A 26,487-nucleotide genomic window follows, 5' to 3' on the forward strand; every position below is an offset into this window, starting at 1 on the left:
ATATTTGTAATCTCTATAGGCATTGTGAATATGGCATTGCTGATACACCTAGCCACCCCAAAACCAAGGATCCTTGATGTGATGTGATGTGTGTGTGTATGTATATATATGTATGTATGTATATGTGTGTGGGTGTGTGATGACCTCCTTTGGCTGTTAGAAGGGGTTGTAATGTTTTAAAATTATAGAATAAAAATATACAATATTACAAGGGAAATCTATTATCAAAAAACAGTTATCAAAATGTAAAAAAACAAACTCTAGATTCAGAGACCACATTAAGTTCCCCTAGTAATGTTTTATATGTTATCCCCTACCATTCTAAAATATCTGTCAAAATAGTTCTGTAGATGAGGATGCCAGAATTATTTATTTTATTCATGTCAGACAATTTGAAGTAAAAAAAAATAGCATTCTATACAAGACACTTTTTAGGTGAATCAACAATGCCTTACATACTCTCAGAGATGAGACCAAGGCTCCAGGCAATTAACGCTATTCTTACCAATCTTTACCACTCATTGTATGACCTATGAAAACAATTGTAATTGCAAGAAATGGATTTTGCTTTGGGCTAATTATTAAGTGGAAAATAGCTGGGATTGACTGGCCATTTTAGATTCTAAGTCTTGTTGACTCATTTCAGCAGTAATAAGTATTCCCTTGTCCTACCTCTCTCATCATCTCTGCTATAAAGTTATCTGTCCTCTTAGGTAAATTAGTATAAGACTCCATCTTTTCTTTAATATTTTCTTGAAATTACACTTATTTCAAGAAGTTCTCTTGAAATAAGCAGAAGAGACATTATGATAAATTCCATTCAACCCCACTATCTCTATGTATGACCTTCTGAATCTTTCTACCTCTTTGCCCCATGACAGTACTCAAGTCCTGGTTTGTACATAATGTAAATATTTACTTTATTCTTGCTTCAGTTACCATATTCCGTTGATAGTCTACCTTTGCAATCCAGCTTGCCTTTGTGAGAATATGCTATAAAGGAAAGTGTCCTTTCGGATTAGAAATCAGGAAAACTGGGATTATTCTATATATCTGGGCTTTTCCACTTTCCCCTTAGAGCCTCAATTTCCTCATCTGTAAAAGAATGTGATGTAGAATTTCTTACCCTAAAGATCAACATGAAAACTTCTTCAGGACAGGACTGTTTGGGTTCCAACTTTGGAATCCACCTATCACTACCACATAGTTATTAAAATGTCCATAAAATAGAATGTTTGTTGAATGAGGGAATTGATCTAAGTTATTCCAAAGGTCTCTTCTGGTTCTAATCTGTTTTCTTATCTGTATGATAATGTTGTATAATATCCCTTTCACTGACTACCTCATGAGATTGTCAAAACCCAATGAAGTAATAGATATCTAGGTGATATATAAATGAGAAAGTGTTATACCCTGGACAATTTTATTCATAGACTCATGGAATCATAGAATTTAAGCATTGGAGGGACTTTATTAGCATTCTTCTAAGTCAACTCATAGCTGAAAGAACTTCCCACTACAATGTACCTGATAAGTGATCATCTAAGTTCTTCTTGTGGACTTCTAGTAAGAGGGAAATCACTGCCATTCAAGGAAATCCAATCCCATTTTTGTTGTTGCTATTGTTGCTGTTCAGTTGTTTCAGACCAGTTCAAGTCTGTGACCTTGTCTTGAGCTATATCCACTGCCTGACTTGGCTGCACATATTCCAAATTTGGACAGCTTTAATTAAGTTTTTTTTTCTGACATGAAACCTAAATGATTTCTTTGCAACTTCAACTTCAACTCCTTGCTCCTGATTTCACCTTCTGGAACAAGTTCAAATCTTCTACCTGACAGTCCTTCACGTTCTTGAACATGGTTGTCATTAGTTTACCCCTCTCCCCAAGTTTTATGTTCTGCAGTATCTTCAACAAATCTTTATAAGTCATGGATCTCAATATGTTTACCATTTTGACTCCACTTTTCTGTGTGCCCTCCAACTTATTATCAATGTTCTTTTTTAAATTAAGGTATTCATAAAGGAATGAAATACTTGGCATGATGTCTGATGAGGACAAAGTACAGTGGGACTATGATTTTCTTATTCCTGGAACACATGTTCCCTCTGTCTCTCTCTGTCTCTCTCTCTGTCTCTCTCTGTCTCTCTGTCTCTGTCTCTGTCTCTGTCTCTGTCTCTGTCTCTCTCTCTCTCTCTGTCTCTGTCTCTCTGTCTCTCTCTGTCTCTCTCTCTGTCTCTCTCTGTCTCTCTCTCTCTCTCTGTCTCTCTGTCTCTCTCTCTCTCTCTCTATCTCTGTGTGTGTGTCTCTGTCTCTCTCTGTCTCTCGCTGTCTCTCTCTGTCTCTGTCTCTCTCTCTCTCTTTATGATATGCAATTTTATTTTATTTTATATTTTTGCTCTCACATTATACATTAGTAAGATTACAAAGACGGATTGTATCAGATGGAATGAAAAATGGTAAGGAGGACATAAAACCAAACAAGAGAAGGAAATAGATCAGGTATTTTGCTTCCATCTAGATATAAATTCAGTTCTTTCTAGTTCTTTCTCTGGATGCACATATTTCTCTCCATCATGAGTCTTTTGGGATTGACTTATATCATTGCATTGCTGAGAAGAGTCCAGTCTATCAAAGTTGGTCATCACACATATGTTGTGACTGTAATTGTGTACAAATTTCTCTTGGTTCTACTCTTCTAACTCAGCATCAGTTCATATAGGACTCTCCACATAAATATGAAGACCGTCTGCTCCTTGTTTCTTATAGCACAATAGTATTCCATAACATGCATATACCACAACTTGTTCAGCCATTCCCCAATTGATGGGCACCCCCTTAATTACCAATTCTTTGCTACCACAAAAAGAGCTGCTATAAACATTTTTGTACATATGGGTCTTCCTCCCACTTCTGTGATCACTTTGGGATATAACCCTAGAAGTGGTATTGCTGGGTCAAAGGATATGAAAGTATTTATAGCCCTTTGGGCATAATTCCAGATTGCTCCCCAGAAAGGCTGGATCAGTTCACAAGTCCACCAGCAATGCATTGGTGTTCTAATTTGCACACATCCTCTCCAGCATTTGTCGTTTTCCTGTTTTGTCATCTTAGCCAATCTGACTGGTGAGATGTGGTACTTCAGAGTTGTTTTGATTCGCATTTCTCTTATCGATAGTGATTTAGAGTATTTTTTCCATATGCATTTATGGATACCTTTAATTTCTACCTCTCAAAATGGCCTGTTCACATGCTTTGACCATTTATCAATTGGGGAATGACTGCATTCTTACAGATTTGATTCAATCTCGATCTCAGATAAAGCAAAAATAGATCTAAATAAAGGAGATAAGGAAGGAAACTGTATCCTGCTAAAAGGAAGCATTAAGAATGAAGCAATATCATTACTTAACATATATGCACCAAGTGGTATAGCATTCAAATTCCTAGAGGAGAAGTCAAGGGAATTAGAGGAAGAAATAGATAGCAAAACTATACTAGTGGAGGACCTCAATCTCCCCCGCTCTGAATGTGATAAATCTAAACTCAAAATAAACAAGAAAGAAGTTATGGAGGCAAACAGGATTTTAGAGAGCCTAGACATTCTAGATTTCTGGAGAAAACTGAATGGGGATAAAAAGGAATATACTTTCCTCTGAGCGGTATATGGCACATAAACAAAAATTGACCACATACTAAAGAATAAAAACCTCACAATTCAGTGAAGAAAGGCAAAAATATTAAATACATCATTCTCAGACCATAATGCAAAAAAATCATCTGCAATAAAGGGTCATGGAAAGATAGACTGAAAACTAATTGGAAACTAAATAATTTAATCCTTGTTATTTTTCTAGTGTTACTTAAAACAATATTTCTAGGAGCACATAAACATGCATGGTTGAACTCTGTGCAAATAGAATAGTGCTTGAAAGAATGTGACTCTGTTTCCCTTTGTTAACAATTAAATTTTATATCTTATATTTCTCTGACACCTTTATGATCTTGAGTTGTGGTGACTTTCTCTAACTAAAGTAGCATGTAGGAATCTAATCTCTGATATTTTCTCTAGCCATGTAATCACTCCACACAAAGATCTCTCCTTCCACACATAGATTTCTTTCCATAAAGGAGGTAGTTAGTTGGCTCAGTGGATAGAGCACTGAGCCTAGAGTCAGAAAGACCTGAGTTCAAATGTGGCCATAGATACTTACTTGCTGTGTGACCCTGGGCAAGTCACTTAACTTCTTTTTTTGCATCAATAGGCCAAAGGAAATGGCAAGCCACACAAGAACTTTTTCAAGAAAAGCCGCTAGACAGTATTGGTGTGATATGGTTGATGGGGTCATGAAGATTCAGACATCACTAAATAGCAATCTTTACATGAAATTCAACTAAACTTAAATGAGAACCCTAAATGTAGCTGACCCTCAAGTAATGTGAGTACAAGTCAGGGGAGTATACACAATGAAATGGGGATAATCATGCTTGTATGACATATCACATTGTTGATGTAAGGAGACTGGAATTGCTGGAAAAAATTGGTTATTATACTATTGTTCTATAACAAATGATGAGCTGGTTTGTTTCAGAAAAACCTGGAAAGATTTACATGAATTTATGAGGAGTGAAATGAGCAGAACCAGGAGAACATTGTACATAGTAACAGCAACATTATACAATGACCAACTGTGATATACTCAACTCTTCTCAGCAATAGAATGATATAAGATAATTCCAAAAGACTCATGATGGAAAATGCTCTTCACATCCAAAGGAAGAACTTTGTAGTCTGAATGCAGATCAAAGCATATTTTCTTTTTGTTTTTTTTCTTTCCCATGATTTTCCCTTTATTCTAATATTTCTTTCACAACTTTACTAATGTGGATTTTTACATTATACTTGCATATCCTATATCATAGTTCTTGCCATCTTGTTGGGGGGGGAGAAAGAAAAACTTTTGGAACTCAAAATCTTATGAAATTAATATTGAAAACTAAAATAAAAACAACAAAAAAGAATTGTGATTATTATTTTTTTGTGTGTTTAAAAATTTTTTAAAATTTATTTTCTGTAGGTATCTTCAATGTTCTAAATGTTAACTTCCTTGAGGGAAGACACACATGTTGCTGTTTTCTTTGTAGTTTTTTATAGTATTCTCATCCCATAATTTACACTCAGGTATCCTAACTAAACTACAAAGATTCTTTATTTAAAGAATTCAGACTCCCTTATAATCGGGTAGTCAAGCCATTTTCATGTGTGAGAAAAGTAAAAATTTGAGAGTCATTCAAAGTCACCCAGTCAATCAGTGTGTTTGGGTCTGCAAGCTTTCTGTGGCCATACAATTTCAGGAAATACCCTACTCCCCTCCTCACACCAAGTTATGGGACTGTGCTCTAAAGACAGGGTGATTAAGTCATGAGGTATCTAGGCATCCAGGGTTAAAGTTTACCTTATGGAACTTTTGCCTTGGTTAATGTTCTCAGGACCATTTGTAAACTGAGGATGTTTGGGGGGTGGGATGTTGCTATGGAACCACATAAATCATCTGTTCCCTCCAGCATGATCTTTGGAATGAGATAAATTCCATTTTTGTTTCTTACTTTCTTTATCTTATGCCCAGTCAGTGAGTTAGGTTCACCTGTGCAGAACTGAAAATAATAGAAACATCAAGAACCATTTAGGAAAGCTCAGATTCTTGGAAAAACAAAATCACTTCTAAGAAGATGTGGGTCATTTCCCTTGTCCTGTGTTCCTTTCACTTCACAATTCAGCACAAAGTTCACCACCAACACCACTCATTAACTCTAATAGCCACAATAAAAAAGACTTTAAGAAGGAGCTTTTGAAGCTATGTTGGCAGAAAACTCAACAAAGAATAGTTTTTGTTGATTATTGTTAACCTGAAAGTTTAGTTAAAGGAGGCAAACAGGCTAGGTGATATAGTTATATCATGTATTCCCTTAAAGCTAGACAAAGCTAGCAAGTTTGTATGTATGACGAGTTAAAAGGTAAATTCTCACTGTGTTAAGTTTTTAGATGTTTAGGACAATCCCAGGACATCTGTTTCCCTCAGATTTATGGTCTCCATATGTTTTATATCCATACCATGATAAAGGAAATTTATTAGTTGTAAAAAACAGATTGATAAGACAAATGACAAAGTAGGGGCAGTTTGAATTGACAATCTCAGGGTGTCTGTGTTTTTACCTTATGTGGAGTATGCTCCCAAGATAAGGAATTCCACTATTCTGAATTTCCATGCATCCTGTCACAAACAGGAAGAATATTGTCAACCTTATCTGTTCTTTCAAGTTACAAACAGAGGAAAGGGCATTTTTAGGGTGAAGCAAAGCAGTATGATTGATTAGTTCAGGCTTTGGAAATTATTGAGGGCCAAAAAAATATATTTAATGAATAGCCTTATCAAAGATTTCTTTCTTTCTTTGAAGAAAGCAAAGTTTTCTTGAGAAGTAACTTATTTAACCTGCTTGCTTGTGATTTTCCTTGGGAAAAACCTTTACTAAAGAAAGAACTGATGCTAGGAGCCACCTCCTTCAAGAATAATTGGTTGCCTAATTCTGGTAACTAAAAGTACTTCTGGCTTTTGTTTCTAGGGAATCTTTGGGAGAATGGGCCACTTTAAGAAAAAATAATTAGTGTCTAGTTAAAATAATGGTAGTGGAATGCTGGTGTTTGTACCTATAAAGTGAAATGGAAAACTGAGAAAATTTTTTAGATAAGGGAAAATAAAAAGGAAAAAAAATATTCTAACAGTTAAATTACAGTAGGGAAGGAGGAGAATCTGGGGCAGTATCTCCTTTTCTATTGAAGATCCCCATCTGCTCTGGGTTGTGGTATGAGGATTGATCAAGTTTAGTTTTTGGGGAGCTTGACCTCTTCTTAGAAGTTTTAGGCTCCATTTTCTCATACTTTTTGAATTGTATCCCTAACCCCAGGTGCTTTGGAGAAAAGCCACAAAAGGTATAGGTTTTGGTAAGAGGGTAGTAGAAAGATACTCAGTATGCAATATATAGTGAGCATGGTATTCCTACACACAAAATAAATAACAAACACACATTAAATGAAAGAATGTAAGCAATTTATTGGCAACTTGTAATATAACATTATAACTAATGCTACACTTTCATACTCAGGTTACAACCTTGTTTGGTTTATGTGCTAAATTATAATCAAGTCCACCCCTGGGAACAGGCTACCTGGAAGGTTGCTAAATGCCCCTAGGCTCCACTTATCAGTTGTGCTAGGACCATGGTGAGCAAAAGCCATCACTCTCCTTATAATTGATGGTCTTGATGGAATTAAAGAACATTGTTTTGGAGAAAATTTTTCCTCAAAATTTGGATTTTAGCTTAGATTGAGTATTCCTAACCATGTGACCTTAGACCTGTTTGTAAGTGGGGTCAAAGTATAGTTCTCTACTTCCCAAAGACCTATAGAAAATTGCATGGAATTCAGGATGGACAAGTTGTAATGGAATGTTGAGGGTTCAGAGCATAGTTCATGCCTGGTCATATCCTTTGACCATTTATCAATTTGGGAATGACTTGTATTCTTATAGATTTGACTTAATTCTCTGTATATTTTAGAAATGAATCCTTTGTCAGAGACATAGGTTGTAAAGATTCTTTCCCAATTTCCCACCTCCTTCTTAATCTTCGTTATATTGGCTTTGTTTGTACAGAAGCTTTTCAATTTCATGTAATCAAATTTATCCAGTTTACATTTTATAATGTTCTCTAATTCTTGTTTAGTCATAAAGTCTTTCCCTCTCCACAAGCTGACAGGTAAACTATTCTTTTTTTAAGAGACTGCTTACAGTATCAACCTTTATACTTAGATCATGCACCCATTTAGACTTGATTTTGGTATATGGTGTTAGATAAAGGTCTATGCCCAGTTTCTGCCATACTATATTCTAGTTTTCCCAGCAGTTTTTGTCAAAGAGTGAGTTCTTTTCCCAAAAACCAGGGTCTGGGGGTTTATCAAACAATAGATTACTATAGTCATTGACTTCTGAATCTCGTGCACTTAATCTATTCCCTTGATCCACTCCTCTATTCCTCAGCCAGTACCAAGCAGTTTTGATGACTGCTGCTTTATAATACAGATTGAAATCTGGTATAGCTAGTCCACCTTCCCTAGCATTTCTTTTCATTAATTCCCTTGACATTCTGGCCCATTTGTTCTTCCAAATGAATTTTGTTACTATTTTTTCTAGCTCTATAAAGTTGTTTTTTTGGTAAATTAATTGGTATGGCACTAAATATATAATTTAATTTAGGTAAAATTGTCCTTTATATTATATTAGCTCGACCCAGCCATGAGCAATTAATATTTTTCCAATTAGTTATATCTGACTTAATTTGTGCGAAAAGTGTTTTGTAGTTGTGGTCATATAGGTCCTGGGTTTGTTTTGGCAGGTAGATTCCCAAATATTACATAATGCCTACAGTAACTTTAAATGGGATTTCTCTTTCTATCTCTTGCTGTTGAATTTAATTGGAAATATATAGGAATGCCAAGGATTTGTGTGGGTTTATTTTATATCCTGTAACTTTGCCAAATGTATTTATTGTGTCAAGTAATTTTTTTACTTGATTCTCTAGGATTCTCTAAGTATAAGATCATTTCATCTGCAAACAGTGATAGCTTGATCTCTTCTTTGCCTAATTTGATTCCTTTGATTTCTTTTTCTTCACTAATTGCTACTGCTAACATTTCTAGTACCAGATTGAATAAGAGGGGTGATAGGGGACACTATTGTTTCACCCCTGATCTTAGGGGAAATGTTTCTAGCTTATACCCATTACACATAATATTTGCTGATGGCTTTAAATAGATGCTACATATTATTTTAAGGAAAGCTCCACTTATTCCTATACTTAATAGTGTTTTTAATAGGAATGGATGATGTATTTTGTCAAAAGCCTTTTCTGCATCTATTGAGATGATCATTTGGTTTCTGCTAGTTTTATTGTTGATATGATCAATTATACTGATGGTTTTCCTAATATTAAACCATCCTTGCATTCCTGGAATAAATCCTAGCTGATCAAAGTGTATTATTCTTGAGATAAGTTGCTGTGGTCTTTTTGCTAGTATTTTATTAAGAATTTTTGCATCTATATTCAGGAGGAAGATTGGTCTATAATTTTCTTTCTCTGCTTTATCTCTTCCTGATTTAGGTATCAGTACCATATATGTGCCATAAAAAGAATTTGGTAGGACTCCTTCTTCACTAATTTTTCCAAATAGTTTGTAGAGTATTGGAAATAGTTGTTCTTTAAATGTTTGATAGAATTCACTTGCAAATCCATCTGGCCCTGGAGATTTTTCCCTAGGAGTTGAATGATGGCTTGTTCAATTTCTTTTTCTGAGATGGCATTATTCAAGTAATTTACTTCCTCTTCAGTTAATCTAGGCAACTTGTATTTTTGTAAATATTCATACATTTCCCTAAGATTGTCAAATTTTATGCATTCAATTGGGGAAAATAATTCCTAATTATTGTTTTGATTTCCTCTTCATTGGATGTAGATTTGGCCGTTTCATTTTTGATACTCATAATTTTATTTTCTTTCTTTTTTTGACTAAGGGTCTATCAATTTTGTTGGTTTTATTCATGAAATCAGCTCTTAGTTTTATTTATTGTTTCAATAGTTTTCTTAATTTCAATTTTATTAATCCCTCCTTTGGTTTTCAGTATTTCTAATTTAGTATTTAATTGGGGATTTTGAATTTGTCCTTTTTCTAGGTTTTTCAGTTGCATGCCCAAATCATTTACCTCCTTTTTCTCTAATATAATCATGTATGCACTCAGGGATATAAAACTTCCCCTAAGAACTGACTTCAATGCATCCCACAAATTTTGGTCTGTTTTCTCACTATTATCATTCTCCTGAATGAAATTACTGATTGTTTTTATAATTTCTTGTTTGACCCACTCATTTTTAGGATTAAATTGTTTAATTTCCAATTAGTTTTTAGTCTGTCTTTCCATGGCCCTTTATTGCATATAATTTTTATTACATCATGATCTGAAAAAGATGCATTTAATATTTCTTCCTTACTGCCTAGAATTGTGAGGTTTTTATGCCCTAGAACATAGTCAATTTTTGAGCACGTGCCATGAACCACTGAGAAGAAAGTATATTCCTTTTTATCCCCATTCAGTTTTCTCCAGAGATCTATCATACCTATCCTCTCTAAAATCCTGTTCACCTCCTTAACTTCTTTCTTGTTTATTTTGATGTTAGATTTATCAAGTTCAGAGAGGGGGAGATTAAGGTCTTCCACTAGTATAGTTTGCTATCTTTTTCTTCCTCTAATTCCTTTACCTTCTCCTCTAGGAATTTGGATGCTACACCACTTGGTGCATATATGTTAAGTAATGATATTGCTTCATTCTCAATGGTGCCTTTTAATAGGATATAGTTTCCTTCCTTATCTCTTTTAATGAGGTCAATTTTGCTTTTGCTTTATCTGAGATAAGGATTGCTACCCCTGCTTTTTTTTTACTTTAGCTGAGGCATGATATATTTTACTCCAGTCTTTTACCTTTACCCTCTGTGTATCCCTCTGTTTCAGATGTGTTTCTTGTAAACAGCATATTGTAGGATTATGATTTCCTATCCATTCTGCTATCCATCTCCATTTTATGGGAAAGTTGATTCCGTTCACATTTACAGTTCTGATTGTTATCTGTTTCTTTTCCTCCATCTTATTCCCACCCCTGTTAATGTTCATATTTTTCCCCCTTTATTCCTTTCCCCCTTAATAGTTTTCCTTTTGACCACCACCTCCTTCAGTATTCCCTTATCAGCACCCCTCCTTTTCCCTCCCCTTTCCCCTTACTTCTTCCCTCCCTACTACCCCCTCCCCATTTCATAGCCCTTTCACCCTCCTACTGCCTGTAGGATATTTTTATATTTAATGAAGTATGTTATTTCTTCTTCACACCAAGAGTGACAGGAACAAATCTCATGCAAATCTCCACTCCCTTCCCTCTTTCCCTCTAAAATGATACTTTCTGTCTTTCTTCTACAAAGAGTCCTATGCTTAACTGGTTGTTATTCCCTCCTTGCACCAGAAACAATGAGGGAAAATCTTATATGAATCCCATCTTCCTCCCTTCTTTTCCTCTGCTATACTGTTTTTATGCCTCTTTGTGTGGCATAATTTACCTTTTTCTACTTCATTCATTCCCTTTCTTCTATTGCAGTCCCTTGTAGCCCTTAATAAGATTTTTTTAAATCGTCACTTTGTATATTTTATACTCATACCCTCTACTTGTCTATAACCAGTTTGCTCTTATCAAATCAAATAAAAAAAGGGCGTGTGTGCGTTTTCCTTGTTTACCTTTCTATGTCACTGTTCCATCTCATAATTGGAGGTTGAATTTTCCATTGAGTTCTGGCTTTTTTATCAGGAAGGTCTGGAACTCTGTTATATCGTTGAATGACCATCTCTTTGCCTGGAGGAATATGCTCAGTTTTGCTGGTTATGAGATCCTTGGTTATAACCCAAGCTCTTTTGTCTTCTGGAAAATTGTATTCTATTGCCTCCTATCTTTCAGTGTAGAGGCTGTCAAATCCTGTACAATCCTCACTGTGGACCCTCGATATTTGAATTGTTTCTTTCTGGCCACTTGAAGCATTTTCTCTTTTATCTGGTCTTTCTGGATTTTGGCCACAACATTTCAAGGACTTTTCAGTTTGGGATCTCTTTGAGAGGTCTCTGGTGTATTCTCTTGATTTCTATTTTATCCTCACTTTCTAGTATCTCAGGCATTTTTCCTTAACGAGCTCTTAGAGAATGTTGTCCAGGGTCATTTTTTCATCATGATTTTCTGGTAGGCCTCTGATTCTCAGATTATCTCTCCTGGATCAGTTTTCCAGGTCAGTTATTTTTTCTTTGAGGTATTTTACCTCTTTTTCTAATTTTTCATTCTTGTTGTTTTGTTTGACTAATTCTTGGTTCCTCATAGAGTTATTTGTTTCCACATGGTTGATTCTAGTTTTTAGCAAATCATTTTCTTTGGTTAATTTTTGGAGCTTCTTTTCCATATCATACACTTTTCTTTTTAGAGAGATGTTTTCTTCATTATAATGTTTTTCTAATTCTGCTATTTTGGTTTTGAGAGAATTATTCATTTTGTCTTCTGTCTCTCTCCTTTGGTTTTCAAAGTTCCTTTTGATCTCATCTAGGAGAGCTTTCTGTGCTTGGGACCCATTCCCTGTTGATGTTTCAGCTGTGGGTGTGGAGTCCACATTGTCTCCCTCTGAGTTTGGTTCCTCCCTCTGAGAATAGTAGGACTCCAGAGTCTTTGTCTTTGTAGTCTGCTTTCTCCCCATTTTGGGGAGAAGGGCCCTAGCCATGCCCTTCCTCTAGGGATCCCAAGCCTTTACTATAGAGTGTTTTGCCCTGGGGCAATAGTTACCATGTTTTCAGGGTGGGGGGTAGGTTGGAGCAGGTGAGGTTCACTCTGTTATCCTGGTCTTTGGAGGTCCTGATAGGGGCTTTTTTTTTTAATTTCTGGGCTTTGAAGTGGTAGCTCCAGGAGTATTTGCTGTCCAGGACAGGGGCCCCTGTATTTGCTTCTTACCTTACTCTTTCCAGTCCCAGCCCTTTGGTGATAGGCCTGGTAGAGGCCCTTGTGGCTTGTGGGATGACTTGCCCTCCGAGTTGATCTGGCCCCTTCCAGGCCTGCTGTTTGCTGGCCACGTTTTCTGGGCCTGCATCTGCTGGTTGCACCTTCCGGGCCTGCCTCTGTGTCTGCTGGCCAAGTCTTTCAGGCCTGCCTCTGCGTCTGCCAGCTGAGCCTTCTGGGCCTGCCTCCAACACATGTTTCTCTTAATGTAACCTAAGATAACATTAGCTTTTTGACTTCTGTATCTCATTGCTGTCTCACTGTAAAAAATCTCCAGATCTTCTTCAGACAAATTGATATCTAACCATATCTTCCCCATAGTTTACTTAATGAAGTTTAGTTTTGAACTCAAGTGTAATACTTAACATTTATTACCATTATTTGAATTTGCCAAATTCAGTTGAGTGCTCTTTCAAGACATTTTTGAATCCTCACTATCTTTCAGTGTGTTTGTTTGCCCTTCTGTCTTTGGGTCATATGCAAATTTGATATTCATATAATGTTAATATATCAAAAATCAAAATCAGTAAAAAAAGCTTAAATTGCACACAATCAAGCTTGGGTCCCTGAAACACTACAATGCAGATGTCTTGCCTTTCTGATACCAAACCATTGAGGGTGTAGGCCCTCTAGTTTATGCCATAAGAGGATGAGATTAAGGAATGATGTGTGTTTAGCCTAGAGAAGGGAAGAGAGAGGAAAGATATAGTAACTGTGTTGAGGTAGTTGAAGAATTGTCACATAGCAAAGCAATTTGATTTTTTTCAGTTTGACTTTAAAGATCACCTCCAGGAACACTGGTTAGAAGTTGCAGAGATTTGGTATAAAAGAAAACTTTGTAATAATTAGAGCTATTTAAAAACATAGTAAGTTGCCTGAGAAGGTACATTATAGAAGAATTCCAGTGCAGGTTTAGGTTGGAAAAGCCAGCCTCTGAGCTCTCAAGATTCTCACTCTTAAGATTTTGAAATTCTGTGACAGGATAAAAAAAGTCAAACAAGCAAAATACAATGAAGGCTAACTAGTTGTAGCACCAATGCAATATTTGCAGCACCCATGATCATGATAAAGACCATGATTGTAACCATTGCGAGGCATTCTATCACAAAATAGGTCAAACTCTCCAGATAGAGCATAAAGTTGAAGGATTTATTTGAATATTTCAATATGTACTCACAAAACTATATCTTTTGCCTGAACTCCTCCTCTGTCCCCAACTGTCTGCAACTGTCAGACTTGCTCTCTACCAGCTTCTCTGTGGGCTTGGCTTCTCCTCAGCAAACTCCTTCCATCACAGGCTCCATGTGACTACATTCAGCCTATCAGGATTCACAGCAGGGAACCTTCCTGTGGGCTCTAGAGGGCAGAGTTTATCTTCACAGCAGGGAAGTTCTTCAATCTCCCCCGTAGTCTATTCAGGGACAGGAAAGATCTACAAATTCCCATTTCCATTACACTAGTTAATTGAATCTAAGATATGTGTGCATATGTGTGTGTGGGTATGGGTGTGTGTATACATATATATGTATACAAGTATATATGTGTGTATAAACATAAACATCTATACATAAAACATATGTATATTAAACATTAATAAAGCAATGCATTTTTCTATATGTGTATCTATAATATGTGTATATTTATATATATTTATGTCTACATATATTACATGAGTATGTATTTCTATGCAGATTTATATACGTATGTGTATAATTCATATATTTCTATGTCGATATGTTATAACACAAACTCACAGTTCTATTTTGATTGCTTCATAATTCTGTGAGGTACATATTAAAAGGACCATCCCATCTTACAGATAAAGAATTTGAGATTTATAGATGGTAAAAGATTTATCCAATCATTTGGTTAGAAATATTAGAGCCATGGATCAAACTTTGGTTTTCTGGTTCCTTGTTCTGTTTTTCTTTCATTATTAAATAAGAGGAAAGTAATTTTTAAGAAAGAAAGAATCTATATCATGTTTGAATAACCTAGGGAAGACTTCTTGAGAAAGTGGCACTTAAAGTTCGCCTCCAAAAGATGAGGAAATAACATATTCCTTCCAATAATTTCTCCCCAGGCTAATTCTTTACAAAGCATTTATTTTTATACAGTGATGCTTTTCTACATTTTTGACCATAAAGAATTCAGTTGTTTTTTTTTCTGATGTTCTAACCTTTTGAACTGAAATCAGTTGTAAGAATGCCAAAAATAATTGGTTCAAAAATAGAAGTTCAATGGTGAGATAAAGATAATGCCACAACTGTCCTTGCAATTCAAATAGCCAGAGCAAAGTTTCAGGTCCTTTTCCCTGCTGACGTTACCAAAAAATAAGGAGATGGTGTCCCTGCATAAGCTATATAGAAATGACATAAAAATGAATTCATTCTGGTTTGCAGTAAAAATACCCCAGCTATATTACTTGCTTTACTTTTCTTCCAGAAATATATGTTCATACCTATTGTTGTGGATGGAGTATTTTTCCCCTAAAGCCCTAAAGAACTCCTGGAAGAAAAGCAATCTGCTGACATTTCCTTTATGATGGGTCTCACCAGTGATGAATTTGGCTGGCTTCTTCCAACTGTACGAGCACTGTGTTTCTTCTGGAATCTTGTGTTCTTCTCCTTTTCTCTCTAAGACCAGAAATGTCCCACTGGCTTAACTGAGTAAAGGTTTCATTGAGTGTGTTGGGCCTCATTTTCTGCTGATTCTGAGTTAACAACCCTATGCTTTTCCACCTGATCACAGGACTCCATTGTTTAGGGATTGTTTAAGGCAGTTGTTAAGTTGTTGTAGAGGTGAAAACTGGTGTTTAGCACTCTCCTACGCAAAGAATCATAGAATATTGGAGTTGGAAGGCATAGAGTTCAAATCTCTCATTTTCCAGAGGAGGAAACTAAGGACCATAAAAGGGAAGAGAGTGCCTCAGGTTGATGCATTTTGTTTATGTCAGGACAAGGATTAGCATCCAGGTCTTCTTCCATTTTGTATTCTACTCTATGACCCATAAAGCTTATAATGTCCTTATTCTCCCTAGAGATTCCCTCCTATTAAAATGGAAATTTTTTGTATGAAATCTTAGACGTGACCCTTCCTATCTACCTCCACGTGTAAACAATATGATACTGTGGGAAGAGCAGCAGATTTAAGATTTGCAGACATAGATCTGAATCCTTGTCACTAGCTTTCATATTTCTATATCACTTAATACTCTTCTGTGAACTTGAATTTCCTGGGATATAAATGGTAGCTATTCATGTGTAAATGGTTCAAGGTTACCTCTACCAGTGGGATCTACATTCAAAAAGTGACATCCAAAAAACCTAATAGAATGTGGTTCTAGAATCAGTTAGCTGATTCAAGTTTATTGCTATATTAGGAAACTAAAAGCTGTCCATTGGCCAACCCTCTTGGCACCATGGGAATCTGAGTTCTGTCTTCCTAGAAGAAATGGTGTCAATACTGCCTTTAAGAGTTGAAAAAAAGTGCTATTTTTCTCATCTTTTTACTTGTGTGGTTTCCTGGGACATTTGGTGAACCATGTTAATCCATTGAATTAACCCTATTCATCAGAGAACTTTACTTCAAATTTGAAGATAATATAAAATAATTTTTCCTCATTTGTATCACATAGAAAGTTTTAATTTCTCTCATTAACCATTAATATTTCGTAAGAATCTCGGTTCTTTTCTTTTTCTCAGGCACAGGGATATCGTCTGTCAGAGAATGGATTGGACCAAGAGACAGCAACAGCACTATTATGGGCCTTCTATGTACTTGTAAGGATTTTAGAGACATAAAGTATAAGATCTGGGAGGAATTTAAAACATAGATGACCAAGTCAAAACAAAAGTTCAGAACTTAATATCACAGAACTTAAGGAATCTCTAAGTCCACAGAGCAGAAAGGTCCTCATCTGATAGATGGAGAATCTGAAGCCAAGAGGAGAGAAGCAATTTCCCAAAGGTCACACATCTAGCCTATGACAGAGCTGGGACTTGAATACAGTTCTCTTGGTGCCTCTTCCAGTGCAATTTCCACAGCACCATTATTCTTTCCATCTCAGGGTAGACACCAAGTACTCACAGTATTTTAGCTGAATAATGCTCCTTTAGGTTAGAAAACTGAAACATTTGTGATTTGTTTTGTATTTTTAAAGAAAATTTTGACAGCTAAATATTCTAGCATCATAGATGTCAGAGGGCAAAATATTTTGAGACATAATATTTAAAAACTAATTTTATTACCTGTACAGAAAAAAAGAGGTATGGCCTTCTCACCTGCAAGGGAAAACCAGTGAAATAATACATAAAGTGAATTCATCATATCCTCTCTAACCAACCCCTCCACTTAGTTTAGAAATATTCTTGCCCATCTTGGAAGCAGTGCAATAGGATATTGTTTATATCTGTTTTACTCATTTATCCAAATAAACTGTAAGTTCTACTTATATGTTGCTGTACTAAGTCCCTCTCGGATTACAGATTCTAGAAGGGGAAGATTAGGGTAGGACTTGAACTTGGATTTCATTAAAAATTCCTGATGAGAAAAACTTCTACCAATTCATGTTGGCAACTTCTCAGCAACTTACAATTTTAGAGAAGACCCTTTAGCATGAAGGCATTAAGTGACTTGTCCAGGATCTCAAAGAAAGTGATCCCAAGTCCAGCTCCCTTTCTACCATGTCATACAGTAGGAAACCTGTCTTCTTCATCTCTATGTTCTGATAAATGTCTTGCACAGGAACCCAGCAAAAACTAAGAGTCCTTAAAACAGTTTTCTTCCTCCAAATGACAATAATATATTCCACAAAAAAAACAAGTTTTGAGATGAGGTATTTCAGATTAAATTAACATAATAAGCAATGTTATAAATAAGTTATAGGCTTCAACAATTTATGGCAGAATTTCATAACATTATGAATGGGCATTTATAATGCTTTCAGAAAGTTGTGAAAGATGTGAGTCATAGCAACTTTAAGTAAGACATCAACTCAATGGAGAGATGAAAAGATGGATAAATGATAGAAATGAATGAATGTGTTCTTAATCATGTTTAACTCCTTGGTTCCTTGACCTTTCCAGGAAATCCCTCCAAATCTTACTTCTGTGGTAACTCAGGAGTATCTTGGAGTAACAGATGATCCTGTCAAAAAGCAACGTCTTCTTTTGGACATGCTAGGAGACGACGTTGGGAATCCCAACTGTCATTTTGGCTTGGCATTACAGGGGTAATTTTCTGAGGAATACAGAGGAGGGTGGTGATACAGGATGGTATATCCCTTTTAAACTTTAGTCAAATATATTAGCTTACTCCATAGATACTTGGGACACACACAACCAAGAGACATTGCAAACACTTGCCTATACAACAAAAGGAGTTTGAGGATTTGAAGATCTGAATTCAAGTGTATGCTTGCATATTTCCTCAGAGGAAATGTGTAGTACAAGGACATGACATTTATCATGGAGGAAATTGGAACAGATTGTGAGAAAGAGGCATTGCTTATCCTAGATTAGGGACAATGGTCAGCTGGGGTCAAGGAGCACGCTGAACAGCATCCCAAACTTAACTATGGTTGATTTATACTGACTATATTGTATACAGTTATCTCTTCCACATCACAAGTTTTCCCAAAGTTGTTTTGATATATTAATCATGGGTTGGCATAAGAAATTGATTTGGAATTTTTGGGGAATTTTTCAGAAGCCATAGATAACACAGGAAAAGTTTAGAAAGGTCAACTAGGTATAGCAGTGAATAGAGCACTGACCTGGAGTCAGGAAAACCTGAATTTAAATTTGACCTCAGACACTTAACACTTACCTTGTTCAAGTCATTTACACCCAATTGCCTTGCCTTCCTACCTTCAAAAAAATGAAAAGAAAAGAAAAAAAAGAAAAGTTTAGAAACACAAAAATAAAAATACATATGGAGAGTATTGTAAAATATCAATCCATATTTTACAGTAAGGTACTATGAAAGACTCATAAAAGAAAAGAAAAAATTGGAATTCTCTTCTAAGAAGAGAAGGTCAAAAATATATACTGATTTTCTAGATCACGGGGAAGCCATACTCATAACCCCCTTGATATGTAAGGGATAACTGTATATGATTTTATAGCTGGTAGGGCTCATCCAGTTGAGCCCCTTCCCTTTACAATTTGGGAAGCTTAGAGTCAAAGAGGAGGTTACATGACTTTCCCAAATTACACCTGCTGTGTGAACAACTAGATAAGCCTGCCTTTGTCCAGTACTGGCTAGATGACTGTGTTGAGATGACACCAAAGGGATTTCCACAGGATATAGAAGTCTGAAAAAGGTGGCCTTGGTGCTCACAGCCAAATCCAAGATTCTCTATCATTAAGGCAGGGCTCAGGCTTTTAATGAATTACTCTGGGCTAAGTCACAACTTTAGAAATAGCATACTTTAGGGGTGGCTAGGTGGCACAGTGAATATAGCACCGGCCCTGTAGTCAGGAGGACCTGAGTTCAAATCTAGCTCAGACACTTAACACAATAACTAGCTGTGTGACCTTGGGCAAATCACTTAACCCCAATCACTCTCCAAAAATAATAGAATACTTTATTCAATATGGGTCATTATTCTATATGCCTATATAGATACTTCAGTTATATTATGTGCCCTGGGACTAGGCTTTCAAATTACTTAAAATGATTTAATGTCCCAGAGCACAAATATTTTTTTTCTAACTTTCCAAAGGGAGTCTCAGGAGTTCCATCTATGATGAAATTCTCTAGACTTTCCTACCACTTTCTTTCCTTTAAGATTCAGGTGCACCCACCTACCTGTACAAATTTGAGCATTGGCCAAGTATTTGGAGAAATGTGAAATCACCTTCAGTCAGGGCAGACCATGGTGACGATCTCTTCTTTATGTTTGGACCTCCATTTTTAAGAGGCAATCGATCTTTGTTTGCCATGTAAGCTACATAAAAATATCACCTTCTGGCCTTTTCTGAAAATAAACTGTAGTCCTTAAATTGGTTTAACCCCTTTAGTTTACTAAAGTGCTTTACTATCCTTTATCTCATTTGGTCTTCACCACACCCCTGTGAGGTAGAAAGGATGATTTATTATCCCCACACTATAGATGAGAAAACTGAAGGGCAGAGAGCGAATTAACTTAAGTACGGTTAGTGTTAGAACTGGAACTAGAACAAACATCAGGGTCTTCACCAAAAGTCTTCAAGCAGAGGCTAGAAGACAAATTGTCAGAAAGGTAAATGGTGTTTTTGTCCTGGGTGGGTGGGATTACAGACATCTGAGGTCCCTTCTGTCTCTGAGATTTTCTGATTTTGAGCAGAATGCCAAAAGCATTCAAGAGAGCTCTGCTCCAGGACTCTGGTTTCCTTTAATGGCTGTCCTGCTTTTGAAAATGAGGTCAGAAGAGCAGAGTCTCTGTCCTTCAAAATTGAAGAACCCATCAGTGCTCTTGGAGTTCTTTCTATGGCCATGTGACTTTACCCCCTTCCATTTTAGATCTTTGGCCTCTAGTCTTTTCTCCATTTTTTTGTTCAATTATTGCAGGATCTAATTGACTACAAGGATTCCTAAGTATTTCTCCCTCAGAAAAAAAAATCCTCAGCCAATTTTTCTTCTGATTTTATTTTTCTATTGTGGTACCATGAACAATGTCCAGGTAGAATGTCAATACCATCAATGCTCAGGCTTTAGATGCCTATCTTGAAAGTGATATAATGAGCAATGGAAGTGAAATCTTAGCATTTGGGTTCAACTCCTCTGTCTGTTACTTACATGATCTTGGGAAGCTCACGTGCCCTGCTCTTTGACCCTCAGCTTCCCAAACTGGAAAGGGGAGGAGCCAGACTAGAGAAGTCCTACCAGCTTTAAAATCTCATATATCATAAATAAATATTTATCCACCATGGTTAAGTTTAATGTGCTGTCCAGTAAGAGCACCTAGGGAAGAGACACAGTTTTAAGAACAGGTCCAGAAGTTTGGGAGGAAGAGAGAGGTACTAAGAGCAATAAGATGAAAGCAAAGAAAGTGGAAGATAAATAGAAGCAGTTCTGCTCATTGACAGCTTCTGGTGCCATTCGAATACCTATAATTTTCATTTCTAGATGATTTCTCAAAGAAGTCAAGCAACTTAGCAGGAAGATGATGAAATATTGGGGCAACTTTTCTTGGAATGGGTGAGAATCCTAACATAGGAAAGGAAAACATTAAAAGAAAAACTTTTTATTGCTGTCTTTTGGTTTTATATCACCTATTATTCCCAATATATCCCTCCTTCTTTCCCTCCTGAAAAGTTTTATCTGATAATAAAGAAAAAAGAGAGGAAAGAAGAGATTGGCAAAATTAAGCAACTCATGAACCTTATCTGACATTAAATGATGAGATGGCTATTCATTGTGCCCCACTTCTGTAATGTAAGAAGTGGGGAGAGTTATTTCTTATATCTTTTCTTTGAGACCAAACTTGGCCATTACAATGTCACAGTATTTGTTTTTATGAGTCATTATTATTCTTTCCACTTACATTTTTGTAGTCACCATACTTTATCATTCTGCTCTCTATATTTGCATAAATTTATGTCTTGTAATATTTGTGTACATTCATCATATTCATTATTTCTTTTCATTACATTCATATACCACAGCATTTTCAGCTATTCTTCAATCCATTTTGGAACACAGACTTTTCTCATCACTTCTTTGCTACTACAAAAATCTTACTATAGACATTTTTATATACTTTAGGTTGTTATTTTTTGTCATCAACCTACTTGAAGCAAAAGACTAAAAATGAACTCTTTGGATGATAGAGTATCAACATTTTTCTCATTTTGTTTCCGTCATTTCAAATTGTTTTTCAGAGTGGTTCGCACAAGCCATAGTTCCACCAATAATACATTGGTTTTCCTGCCCTTCTGCAACTTTTTAAACATTGATTATTCTCTCCATTTGTCATATTTATTAGTTTTATTGGTGTGAAGTGAAATGAATGAATTACTTTGATTTGTATTTCTCTTACGATAAACGATTTACAATCCTCTCATTTGGCTGTTTATAATTTGCAACACAATTTTTTTGAGTACTATTCATATTCATTGACCACTTATCTATTAGAGAATAAGTTTTAGTTTTATAAGTTTGTTAGATTCCTATGTATCAAACATTTATCTGAGATATTAGAGAAAGAAAATATTATTTTCATAAACTTGTAATATATTCACTCATAAGTACATGTGCCATTTATATGGAGAGTCAGCAAAAATTTAGAGTATGATGGTAGAAAATCAGGGCTGTATATTGTCAAAGCCAGTCATTGCACTAGTATTGTTAGGCCTCAATGTCCTTTTTCTCATTTGCAGTCCTCACAAGTCTACCACCCTAGGCACCGTATCTCTGCTGGATATATTGCTCTCCTGGGGTCCCAGGGTGGACCCTTTCTTGCTGAATGACTCTTGATTGCTAGAGCTAGTTCTCACTTCTATCACTAGATAGTTCTTTTATTTTCCTCTCAGAGATACTACCACATAAGTGACTATTGCTCTGAATCACCTTACATCTGGAGATTGTATGTGTTTGGTCTCTCAATTGGATCTCAAACTCTCTTCAATTAAGTTTGAGACTGAGACATTCATTTCTACATCTAGGCAAGTAGGCTTTTTCTTATATACCATGTCCAAAAGGGGAAAGAGGGATAAATTGCTTCCTTACCCCAGGCAATACCTCTCAATGGCTTGGTTCTTAATCAAAGCACTACAGAGCTAGCCCCTCAATTTGAAAGTACCCTAACAATATTTGCCAAGTAAATGATTGCTTCTTTCAGTTCAATCAAAGATTGATATTCACACTTTATAAAGGGATCATGCCATTGTTCCCATTTTATTTACATATTAGCAAGTTGCCGTCTGTGATTATGTCTTCATCTTGAGTTATCTGAAGTGGGGATGGAAGAAAAAGCCAATCCCCCACTCATCCCCTCCCCCATGTAGAATATTCTTACCCAAGTATTTTATGTTGTTGAGTTTATCAACAACTGTGTTATGGAGTTCATTTGCTTGTCATTCTTCCTTGTCTAGTTTCTTCCACTCATTTATAATTCTGTTTTTAGCCAAATGAAAATAATTTTGATAATTATTGCTTTAATATGTTATTTGATATCTTGAATAGCTATTGAAATGGATAAATTTCATAGTGCTCAAATATTATAAAATTTGTATTTGCATATTTAATGGATACCCAACTCCTTCCTCCCTTTTATCATGACCATCACCAATAATTGAATGGTGGTCATTTAAAAAAATTTCTTTGTTACATTTATAGAAATCCCAATGGTGAAGTGTTGCTGATGTAGCCTCAGTATGATCAGAATGAAGAGTACCTCCAAATTAACATCACCTCCAAAGTAGGCAAGAAGCTGAAGGAGAAGGAAGTGGCATTTTTCACTGAACTCTTGGCAAAGGAGTCAAATGAAGAGTAGAAATCACATATAGACATTGTCTGGATAGATCACCTGACTGGCCTTCAAAAGAAGCCTTGGTGGACCAGGACAAGAAGAAATTTTTGCCTTGATATTTGTGTCTAGCTTTGGTGGCAGGGGAGATCTCATTGTGAAAATAGAGGGGAAGAATGGTATCAAGGAGAAATGCAAAAAGGACATATATCAATACCATGGGTGTGAGGGTGAGGTGCCCCATAGCTTTGACATGCTGGCCCAGGAGCCCAGAGTTTATAATATTTCCTTCTTCTCATGATTCTCCAATGAATCAACTTTCAATGGGTGTGATTGGCTTGGGTTGTATTAAATAAAATATTTCTTTTGTGTTTCTTGCTACTTATCCCAGAGTTTTTAGTCTTTGTTATGGGGATAAATCAACCTTTGAAATAAACATTATAAACTCTTGCATTTGAATTGCATCTCAGTTTTTCTCTGTAATATTCCCTAGAAGTTTAGGGTTACAGCACAAAAACTTACTTCTTAATCCAAGAAGCTTCGTTTTCCCCTGTGACTTTGATTAACAAAAAGAGCAGAGAATCCCATTTGCTCACAATCTAAGCAAAGTCCTTGGAGGCCATATAGTAACTCTTATACCCTCCTTCTACCCTCTGTGTATCCTACCTTCTGAAACTTTTTTCCTACGGAGAAAAACCTACTCTATCATAAGCTATATCAATTCCTACAGTAGCTACGACATGATTTTTACTCATGATGCTACTCTTATCTTCTTCTTCTTCTTCTTCTTCTTCTTCTTCTTCTTCTTCTTCTTCTTCTTCTTCTTCTTCTTCTTCTTCTTCTTCTTCTTCTTCTTCTTCTTCTCCTCCTCCTCCTCCTTCTTCTTCTTCATTTCCTCTTCTTGCTTTCTTTCTCCATTTCCTTTTAAAATTCTTCTTACTTCTTTACTTTATCTTTTCTAAGTCAATCAACATTTAGCTATAATATAAATATAGTATAAATAATATAAATAGCTAACTGGCTATATTTAAGTACCTATTATGCTAGGTGCTGTGAGTACAAACATAGGAGAGAGACAACCATTACCCCAAGAAGTTTATATTGAAATAGTATATACAATACTTCCACCAAGTGGTGTTTTGATCAAGTGATTGAAAGAAGACTTATAGGGCAGGTGATTGTCATTATCACTTTCCGGTAAAAAAAAATAGTGGCATTGATTTAATCCTATTCCAGTGCGTGAGGGAGAGAGAGAAATGGGAAAGATGGACTGTAGTTATCTCCTAAAGTGCACGGCTCTGGATAGGCTCTGGTGCTATGGTAGAAAGCTGGTTGGAATGTGAAGTATGGTCTGAAGCCGGATAAAGATATTGGGTTGAAGTGAAACAATAAACTTGTTTCTGACTACTTTTCTTCTTTACTCACCTTCTTTTTTCACTTTCTGGCCTTCTTTCTCTCCTTTTTCTTTCTCTTCCCCTTCTACCTTTTAAATCCTTTCTCTTTCAACTCCTCTTTCTTAATTCTACAAAAAATATGAAATATGTGCATAACATTTTTGGGAATCTGTAAAAGCTTCAATTAGTGCTTCTACACAAATGGAGCATTAAACATTTTAAATGAGTTTATCTTGAATCCTGAATAATCTCAATTTCAAATTCCTAAAATGAGGGCTATTTGCTTGAATTTTGGGAAAGGCCTTGAGTTAACATATTATGTTTTTAAATTTCTTCCTCTTCCTCTCTCTGATTTTTATTTCTCTTCTGCTTACTTTTTTCTCTTTCATCCCTCCTTAGAAAGCCATTTTGTTGAGACTTCTCAAATTGCCTTACCTTTTTTTTATGGGGAATGTAGAGAAAGCCATATGTCTGGGTCATAGTGTGGGAGGAACAGAAAGAGAATGAGGCTAGGGAGACAGTTTGTGGCTGAGTTGTATAGAAGTAGAGGCAATAGGAAGCAACAGAAATTTTCTTTTGGAGTGTGGCGGTAGGAAAGTCATATATTAAGATAGGCATTCATGAAAAATAATTTGACAGCATTACATAGGATGGTCTGGAGTGGTGACAGAATTGAGGCAGGTAGTCCAATTAGGAGGTTAATGTAATAACCTAAATAGGTGATAATCTAGACAGGGCCTGAAGAAAGGGGATATTTATATTATAAGAAGAAGTGGATTATGTGGGAGAGATGTGGAGATAGAAACAAAATTTGACAAGTGATTGTATATGTGAGCTGAGTGACAATGACCGCAGGATAATAGTTGAGATTATAAACCTAGAAATGTGTTCTTGAAAGAAAAAGGAACCAACCAAGAACTTTTAGGAGTGGTTTATACCACATGTTTTACCAAAGATGAGTTTCAGGGTTTTTATTTCCCATAAAAACAGGCATGGAAATAAATATATGTTGACTATAGTCCCCTATTTCAAACAACAAGGGCTGCTGAGGAAAAGATTTTATAGGAGTCATTAAACAGATTTTAAAGATGTGTCACTTAATGGGCTCATAGGAATCTATGAGAAGATAAAGAAAATAAACTAAGCCTCAGATAGCCCATAAACTTTTCCATAGAAAGCAATGGCATTTGGGGATTGCTGAAGAAGCAACATCTTCTCCCACTGGCCCTCTACAATATAAACTACTTACTAAAATAGAGGCAAGGTATAGGTCTTTTGCATTGCCAAGTCATAGGTCCCCTTTGCTGCTCTTCTATTTTCCTTTTTTTAAAATAATAAATAATTTATTTAGTTTTCAACATTCACTTCCATAAAGTTTGTATTGTCTCCCATTCCTTCTTCTCCCTCCCTGGGATGGCATGCAATCTGATAGAGGCTCTACACATACATTCATATTAAACACATTTTCATATTAGTCATGTTGCATAGAACAATTATATTCAAATGGAGAAAACTTGAGAAAGAAAATAAAACAAAAAAGGAAAATAATCTGCTTTGTTTTGCATTCTGACTCCATAGTTCTTTCTTTGGATTTGGATGGCATTTTCCATCATGAGTCCTGTGGAATAGTTTTAGGTCCTTGCATTGCTGAGAAGGGCTAAGTCTATCAAAATCAGTCATCACACACTGTGGTTGTTACTATGGACAGTGTTCTCCTGGTTCTGCTCACTTCACTCAACATCAATTCATATAAGTCTTTCCAGGTTTTTCTGAAGTCTTCCTGCTCATCCTTTCTCATAGCACAGTAGTATTCCCTTACATTTATATACCACAAATTTTTAAGCCATTCACCAATTGATGGACATCACCCCAATTTCCAGCTCTTGGTCTTCAAGAAAAGAGCTGATATATGATTTTTGCATGTGGGTCTTTTTCACTTTTTCATGATCTCTTTGGGATATAGC

General features: G+C 35.9%; 1 pseudogene; it reads left to right on the forward strand.

Moving 5' to 3' along the window:
- The window catches only part of LOC138157212 (liver carboxylesterase-like), a 32,139-nt pseudogene extending 12,512 nt beyond the window's left edge, over positions 1-19,627 (forward strand).
- Positions 19,628-26,487: the final 6,860 nt, after the last annotated feature.

Source organism: Petaurus breviceps, unplaced genomic scaffold (genome assembly GCF_028583685.1).
Source record: "Petaurus breviceps papuanus isolate PSGF00001 unplaced genomic scaffold, PetGlider_PUasm1.0 171, whole genome shotgun sequence".
Lineage (NCBI taxonomy): Eukaryota > Metazoa > Chordata > Mammalia > Diprotodontia > Petauridae > Petaurus > Petaurus breviceps.